The sequence below is a fragment of the Ammodytes marinus genome (assembly GCF_949987685.1).
Source record: "Ammodytes marinus genome assembly, chromosome: 3".
Classification (NCBI taxonomy): domain Eukaryota; kingdom Metazoa; phylum Chordata; class Actinopteri; order Uranoscopiformes; family Ammodytidae; genus Ammodytes; species Ammodytes marinus.
The window spans coordinates 34039294-34047989 of NC_137232.1; the positions used below are offsets into that span (position 1 = coordinate 34039294).

Sequence of the window (8696 nt, forward strand, 5' to 3'; positions counted from 1 at the left end):
TGCAGTGCTTTTTCTCTGAACATCAACTGAGCGATACTAGCATATGTTCACTACCAGGCGGAAGGTGTGAACAAGGGTGCCTCCATTGTTCCAGTGTGTGTGTGTGTGTGTGTGTGTGTGTGTGTGTGTGTGTGTGTGTGTGTGTGTGCGCGCGCGCGTGTGTGTGTTTTTCTGTGTGTTGTTCCTCTCTGCATTGTCTTTGCTGTTCTGAATATCATCCGAACGATACTGCCATGAATACCTGTCAAAAGTTTTAGGACGCCTCCGTTTTTCCATTGTGTGTGTGTGCGTCTGTGTGTGTGTGTGTGTGTGTGTGTGTGTGTGTGTGCGTGTCTGTGTGTGTGTGTGTGTGTGTGTGTGTGTGTGTGTGTGTGTGTGTGTGTGTGTGTGTGTGTGTGTGTGTGTGTGTGTGTGTGTGATTTATGTTCCTGTCAGCCTATCTTTGCTTCTATCACATTTCTTCCCCATGTGGGTCGTTGCCTACAAGGTCTCTCTGAGCGTAGGAGGCTGTTTCAGGGATGTTTATAAAGTTATTGAGCAGCCTGAAAAATACAGCGATACTGGCTTCAGGCTACATAGCTATACAGGTGAAACTTGAAAAATTTGAATGTCGTGCAAAAGTTCATTTATTTCAGTAATTCAACTTTAAAAGCTTACGATAATGTGTTAAACTGAATGTATGTTATATTGTCTTTTTGCTTGTTAGTTACATCTTTACTTTGCTTTTTTATTATATGTACTTACATGTATTTTCATTTTTGTAACATGACTTTCTAGTTGTTTTATCTCTTTAATTCTAATTGTTTGTCTTTTTTTACTTTACTTTATTTATTTACCTTATTGTATTTTAATGTCAGGTGGACATCCTTTATAAGCCCTTCGGGGTTTCTTTTGTCCCACCCGTGCATTTATGTATGTCTATGCGCATCTTCTTGCCATTTTAATCTTGTTTATCTGCACAAATAAAACTAAACTAATACTGTGAGGACACAGAAGATTTCAGCCCTGTGAGGGCATGAAATATTTCGCCTCCGTAAGAATGGTGACTGATTCCCTCACTGCAATCAGGTGTGTGTGGCACTGATTGGCTGATTGAGCCCAGGTGTGAAGAGGTTATATCTGCCCTGAGACCCCAGTGCTCTGGCTGCTCATTGTCTCACCTTCAGAGGTAGTGAGAGGTTGGCTCTGAGTGCGCTCTGTGTCTAGTGTTACAAAGTCAACTGTTTTAATTGTGTACCCTTTCAGCTGCTTGGCAGCGGTGGTTTTGTTCCTGCTTTAGTTTGCTATATTAAACGGTAGCCTGTGTGGCCCTTTACAGCTTTGTGCTTTTTTTGTTTTCTCCCCTTCCCTGTAGTCGCTTGGCGATTTAAGGCTGTTACATACTCCGCGAGAAGAAAGAACAAAGTTCTCGGTGACAGAGCTGCGAGAAGTTCTTTCTGGTCTGACATTACATACTTCACGAGAACTCAACTGCCGAACTCCTCACCGCGGCGCATTGTTACCATGGTAATTGACTCAGTAGCGCCAGCTGATTTCACTTCGCTTTCCTCATTGACTTCAGACTGACCAATCACACAATAGTTCTCGGACAAGCTGCGAGAAGAAAGTTCGGCCCGGGTGATGTGTCGAGAACAAGCTACGAGAACAGCTAAACAAGAGCTGAGAGAAGAAAATTACGTCATTTTCTTCTCGCAGCTCTGTCACCGAGAACTTTGTTCTTTCTTCTCGCGGAGTATGTAACAGCCTTTAGTGGTTATCCCTCCGGGGATAACTTTCAGACACCCCTAGGTCCGTACCTGTGTTATTTTTTTTTAAATTGGGCATTGTCAAGCTTTATTAGACAGTACAGAGTTGAAATGGGGAGACAGAGACAGAGAGAGAGAGAGAGAGAGAGAGAGAGAGAGAGAGAGGGAGAGAGGGAGAGAGGGTGGATGACGTGCAGTAAAGGTCCACGGGTCGGATTTTAACCCGCGACCACTGCAACGAAGGCCGGAGCCGATATGGTACGCGCTCTATAAGCTCTTTGAGATTTAAACGAAAAACAATCCATTCTTTTAGTGGAAATTGTGTCACACACAGACGTGCAGAAAGACTGTCAAAATAAAAGCATATATTAAAGATGGCGTTATGCCTCCATGTTTTGGCTTTTCATTGATACGGTTTGATCTTTCACCAATAAATCGATAATTTGATCTATATTTATTATTTTTTACGATTATCTTTTGGCATTTTCAAGCTTCACTTGATAATACAGAGTTGAAATGGGGGGGGCGGAGAGAGAGGGGGATGACCTGCAGTAAAGGTCCACGGGTCGGATTTGAACCTGTGACCACTGCAACGAAGGTCGGAGCCAATATGGTACACGCTCTATCCACTACACCACCGGAGCGCCCCGAAACTAAACTATTTCTGAGCTCTTTGAGATATTTAAATGAAAAACACAAACAGTGTAACACACAGACTGACCGTCAAAATAAAAGCACATATTAAAGATGGGGTTATGCATCCATGTTTGGGCTTTGCATTGATACGGTTTTAACTTTCACCAATAAACCGATATTTCGATCTATATTGATGTTTCGATACACGTCATATTTGTCTATGGGTCTAGATTGATGAATCGATACACCCCTGGTATTACAGCAGCGGCTGTGTAGTGTAGCAGATTCTAGAGCCTGGTACAGACAACAGGTTTGGCGTCATGAGGCCAATAACTGCCACACAGAGAGCTACACTTTCTCCTGTAAAATGTTTTGCACTTAAAGTCAAAGGTGTAAGTGCTGCCACTGGGAGATAAAATGGCTGTGTTTTACTAGAGTCATGAGGGAGGCCAGAAAAGTCACAGCAAACTGTCTGTCTGCAAATAAATAACATTTTAGAGATAGTGTGCGGTGGCCAGCAAGGAAAAAGTTAATGTTTAACCTTATCATACCATTATATTTAAAGGTACAGTGTGTGATATTGATTATGTTGTGGCATCTAGTGGTGAGATTGTAGATGTCATCGCTCCCTTGCTAACCGCTCTCTCTTTGGGAGAATTTACAGAAGCTACGGTGGCCTTCAAGGACAAGAAGCTATAGTTATACTTAAGATGGCATCATCCACCACTGCCTCAAGTCTTTCCACAATATTAAGTAATGAGGTGAAGATGTATTTAGTTATGTATTCTATAGTACTTCTTCTTCTTGGTCTTCCAACAGGTGCATTTCCCCAGGACGCCCACTATATATAGAAACACAAAAGTTTGTCCATTCTGTGCTACTGTGCCCCGTACCTATGTAGATATAAAAGCCTAGTCCTACGGTGTAAAAAAAAAGTGATTATGTGCTAATTTAAACATTCTTGATTATTATATTCTATTTCTACCAAGTCTGATCTGAAAAATGTCTTTAAATTCCACACAATAGATCTTTAAGTATTGTCACAGACCAACACTGTCTTGGAGAAATTATGTTTTTATTTTGCAGCAGTAAATATTTTGTAATACAGTAGAAACATGATGAAAAGAAAACGAAAATAAAAAGCGCTACATAATTGTTATTTTTATTTTGCAGAAGTGAATATGCTTTGATTTATTTTACAATTTTTTCCCTTTTTTGAAGCGCTATATGTATAATAACCTTAATGAGAATAACTGCTAAATGTTTTGTCTACTGGCTGGTAGCAACTAAAGCATAATCAATGTTTGTAAAGATAGAATTAGGAAGTCACAAAAGTTGGCTAAGGTCAAGGGAATCAACATGACACCAACCATGATGTGAGATACATTAATGAAAAATAACAAAAAATAATAATAATGATATAACATTTGATCTATACAGCACTCAAGGTACTCAAAGACACCTGACAATAAAACCAGTACGCAGGCAATACACAAATGAACAGCAAGTATAGCAATGAACTGACACAAACCAAACAAAAGCAAAGACAAGCATATATCCAATCCAATAGTTTTAAACTTCAACAGACACCCGCCTTCAAGTGAGTTAATGTTTGTCAATTGAGCGATTCCAGACCTTCTGTACAAATGAAATAAAAGTACGATGGTCTGGTAGGACCAGGATAGAAAATAAATGCGTGCCGAACTGCACTACTCTGCTATCCAGCTGATCTCATAGTGTTTAACTGCTCTGGTCCACTGTCACACAGACCTTAACTGGTAATATCTTCAGAGAGAGTTCATCATAATAATCCCAAGTGTTAAAGTATGGAAACATCCTCTCAGTGAAAGTGTGTGTGAAGGTGTGTATGTGTGTGTTAGTATCAGGATCAGAGAACGACAGCTTTCCTCCGTTCCAGTCCAGATTCACTCTGATCTTCTGGAACTTCTTCTGTATTTGGAGTTTAGTGTCTGAATCTGGTGGTGACCATGTTGAGTATTCACTGCCAAAAAACATTATTCTCCATAATCCAGACTCCATGTCTCCCTTCCTATCAGCAGACTCTGCTAACACACCCAGTCCCCAGAATGTACTGTCTCCAACCTGGACGTCCCAGCTGTGAGTCCCTGAGTTAAAGCCCTCAGAGCTCAGGACAGCGCAGTAATCCTCAATCCTCTCTGGATTATCAGGAAGCTGCTGGTCCTCTCCTTCTCTCACACTGGTCAGATCTTCAGACAGGATGAATTCTGATGAAGCAGTGTTTGGGTCCAGAACCAGAGGAGTGTAGGAGACCATGTCCTTCATCTTGTTCCAGATGTTGAAGGTCAGGTTGCCCAGGTGTTTGGCCTCGTCTATCAGAGCTCCTGAGAGCAGCTTTGGAACTAGCGGCTTAGGGAACTGCTGGACTCTGTCCACTGCAGCCTTGTAGTTGAGCAGGAATGAGACGTCTTCAGCTTTCAGCTGCTCCTCTGTGGCTCTGACTGTGTCTGAAAGAGCTGCTATCTCTCTGCTCAGAGCCTCCATCTCCTCCTTCACCATCTGACTCTTCTGCTCCTCTTCCTCCCTCAGTGCAGCCATCCTGGCCTCCTCTTCCTCTTCTAGAAACTGGTGAAGCTACTTAAACTGATCCTTAATCTGTGTCTCTGTGTGTCGGGCCTGGACCTTTATGTGTTCTGCTGTTTGTTCAGACTTCTCTTTATCTTCTTCTAACAACTCTAACCATCTCTTTAAGGGCTTCAGAGTTTCCTGAAGTTCCCTCTTGTGTTGTCGTGCAGCTTCATCGATGGGTTTGAATCTGTGGTTGGCGTGTGTTTCTGAGTGTTGACAGATCAGACAAACTGGCTGCTGATGGTCCAGACAGAAGAGTTTGAGTTCCTCAGAGTGCAGACTGCAGAGAGCCTCTGAAGCTCTCTGATCTCTCTCCAGTAAGAAGGCCTCACACAGGTTCTTTAAGGCCAGGTTACTAGGGGGTGTGAACTCTGATCTGCTCTTACAAACTGGACACTCCTGAGTTGGTTTGTCTTTCCACCAGTTCTTCAGACAGACTCTACAGAAGCTGTGGCTACACGACAGAAGAACAGGATCTCTGAAGACGTCATGACAGACCGGACAGCAGAGATCCTTCTCTGATCTGGAAGCCATTTTGTTTCAGAGTGCAGCTGAAAACACAGCAGACAGAAAGTACAGTCAGTCATGGCTCCCCTCCCTCCTCTACTAGTCAGGTCTGATATGAACTGTGTTCAAATTAACTTGTGGGAATTTATTTATGTATACAATATATACAGTATATGTATGTGTGTATATATATATATATATATATACAGTATCTCACAAAAGTGAGTACACCCCTCACATTTCTTCACATTTTTCTTTATATCTTTCCATGGGACAACACTGAATAAATTACACTTTGATACAATGTAAAGTAGTCAGTGTACAGCTTGTATAACAGTGTAAATGTACTGTCCCCTCAAAATAACTCGACCCACAGCCATTAATGTCTAAACTGCTGGCAACAAAAGTGAGTACACCCCTTAGAAAAAATTTACAAATTGGGCCCAAAGTGTCAATATTTTGTTTTGCCACCATTATTTTCCAGCACTGCCTTAACCCTCTTGGGCATGGAGTTCACTAGAGCTTCACAGGATGCAACTGGAACCCTCTTCCATCCATTTATGACAGCATCACAGAGCTGGTGGATATTAAAGACCTTGCGCTCCTCCACCTTCCGTTTGAGGATGCCCCAAAGATGCTCAATAGGGTTTAGGTCTGGAGACATGCTTGGCCAGGCCATAACCTTTACCCTCAGCTTTTTTAGCAAGCCACTGGTCGTCTTGGAGGTGTGTTTGGGGTCGTTATCATGTTGCAATACCACCCTGCGGCCCAGTTTACGAAGTTTGAGTGCACATGGTCAGCGTCGTACACAGAGGTTGGCTTTGGAAAATAGACATATGAGTGCTGCCAGCATTGCTGAAGGGCTTGAAGGGGGTGGGGGGTCAACCTGTCAGTGCTCATACCATACGCCGCACTCTGCATCATACTGGTCTGCATGGCTGTCATACCAGAAGGAAGCCTATTCTAAAGATGATGCACAAGAAACCCCACAAAAAATTTGCTGAAGACAAACAGACTACGGACATGGATTACTGCAACCATGTCCTGTGGTCTGATGAGACCAAAATACATTTATTTGGTTCAGATGGTGTTAAGAGTGTGGAGCGGCAACCAGGTGAGGAGTACAAAGACAAGTGTGTCTTGCCTAGAGTCAAGCATGGTGGTTGGAGTGTCATGGTCTGGGGCTGCATGAGTGCTGCCAGCACTGGGGATCTACAGTTCATTGAATTCTAACATGTACTGTGACATACTGAAGCAGAGCATGATCCCCTCCCTTCATAAACTGGGCCGCAGGGCAGTACTGCAACATGATAACGACCCCAAACACCCCTCCGAACGACCACTGGCTTGCTAAAGAAGCTGAGGGTAAAGGTTATGGACTGGCCAAGCATGTCTCCAGTCTTAAACCCTATTGAGCATCTTTGGGGCATCCTAAAACGGGAGATGGAGGAGCGCAAGGACTCTAATATCCACCAGCTCCTTGATGTCGTCATGAATGGGTAGAAGAGGGTTCCAGTTGCAACCTGTGAAGCTCTAGTGAACTACATGCCCAAGAGGGTTAAGGCAGTGCTAGAAAATAATGATGGCAAAACAAAATATTGACACTTTGGGCCCAATTTGGAAATTTTTCTTAGGGGTGTACTCACTTTTGTTGCCAGCAGTTTAGACATTAATGGCTGTGTGTCGAGTTATTTTGAGGGGACAGTAAATTTACACTGTTATACAAGCTGTACACTGACTACTTGACATTGTATCAAAGTGTCATTTATTCAGTGTTGTCGCATGGAAAGATATAATGAAATATTTGAAGAAATGTTAGGGGTGTACTCACTTTTGTGAGATACTGTATATATATATATATATATATATATATATATATATATATATATATATATATATATATATATATATATATATATATATATACACACACACACAGTATCCTTTGAGGGGTGCCAAATCCTAATCTCGCCTAGGGCCCCCAAATAGTTTTGAGCCGGCACTATCCAGCAGAGTGAAGCACTTACCCCTGGAACACACATGTCTGACTTTTTTCACCAAACATGTAATCACACTACAGGGGCCACACATCCAACCTCGCGGGTCTCTCTGCTTTAACTGATAGAGAAATACTCATATTGACTTCATACCGGCAGCTTTCGCTGTAGTAGAAAAAAAATGCAATAGGGCGCACGGATTACTGTCGAGACTCAATATTAATCATATGCATCATAAAATGACATGAAACAACTTCATATTAATGGGAATTATCAATGCAAGTTCTACATAGAAAGACAGGGCTCTTAGAAGCAGCAGCAGCAGTTGAGACGTTCCATGTGTGTCCGAAAAAAGGGCGGGAGAGGCAGCAGTAACGGAAGAAAACAACTTCACTGGATCATTCTGGACCCACTCATGCAGTAAAGGGTTAATGTTCAGTGTTTCTGAGGCACACGAGAATCTCTCTTCTGGCTACGCTAGTGGTGTGTGTGTGTGTGTGTGTGTGTGTGTGTGTGTGTGTGTGTGAACTCACTCAGAGGAAGTTGTTGGTTTGGTCTGAAGGTGAATGTGATCGTCTGCTCTTCAGTCCGTGTGTCTCTGTAGCGAAGAGGGAAAACAGACTGTTTCCTGGTTTGTCTCGGGTTATGGGGTGGAGCTCCTCCCTTGCTTCGTGTGTGTGTGTGTGTGTGTGTGTGTGTGTGTGTGTGTGTGTGTGTGTGTGTGTGTGTGTGTGTGTGTGTGTGTGTGTGTGTGTGTGTGTGTGTGTGTGTGTGTGTGTGTGTGTGTGTGTGTGTGTGTGCTTTGACCCTTTCCTGCATTCAGATGCAGGAAAGGGTCAAACCAGATTAAGATTGTATATCCTATTGTACTAATAAATCCAATAGGATATACATGTTTGCTTTATGATGGATTCAGCACATAACATAAAAGGTTGTATGATATTAAATATGGCTTATAGAATGTCCCATGTGATTTTAGTAAGTATTCTAGATTGTTTTGTTGTTGTTGAGACAATACCTTTGTTGCCGAGATCCTTTTTTTCAAAGTGGCACTAATACGCCTTTACATCAAACAAATATAATCAACACAGATAATTTGCTGAGAAGGCTTTTAATAATTCCTACTGTTGAGATTCCAGCATTCACACTAATAATGAAAAAGCAGGAGGACAGTATGCTGAAGATAAAGAAGATAATTTTCCCT

At 42.3% G+C, this 8696-nt stretch overlaps 1 protein-coding gene and 1 pseudogene across 2 annotated transcripts in view; one reads left to right on the forward strand and one right to left on the reverse strand.

Moving 5' to 3' along the window:
• Nucleotides 1–8696, forward strand: part of LOC307271260 (leucine-rich repeat and fibronectin type III domain-containing protein 1-like protein) — a gene marked incomplete at both ends in the record, with an annotated part of 96068 nt that overhangs the window by 22690 nt on the left and 64682 nt on the right. The window lies entirely within an intron of this gene.
• LOC307271393 (nuclear factor 7, brain-like) lies at nucleotides 3577–8083 on the reverse strand (annotated as a pseudogene). Its single transcript, XR_013845631.1, has 2 exons — nucleotides 8026–8083; nucleotides 3577–5539 (listed from the first exon to the last, which is right to left on the reverse strand). The product of XR_013845631.1 is annotated as a nuclear factor 7, brain-like (transcript).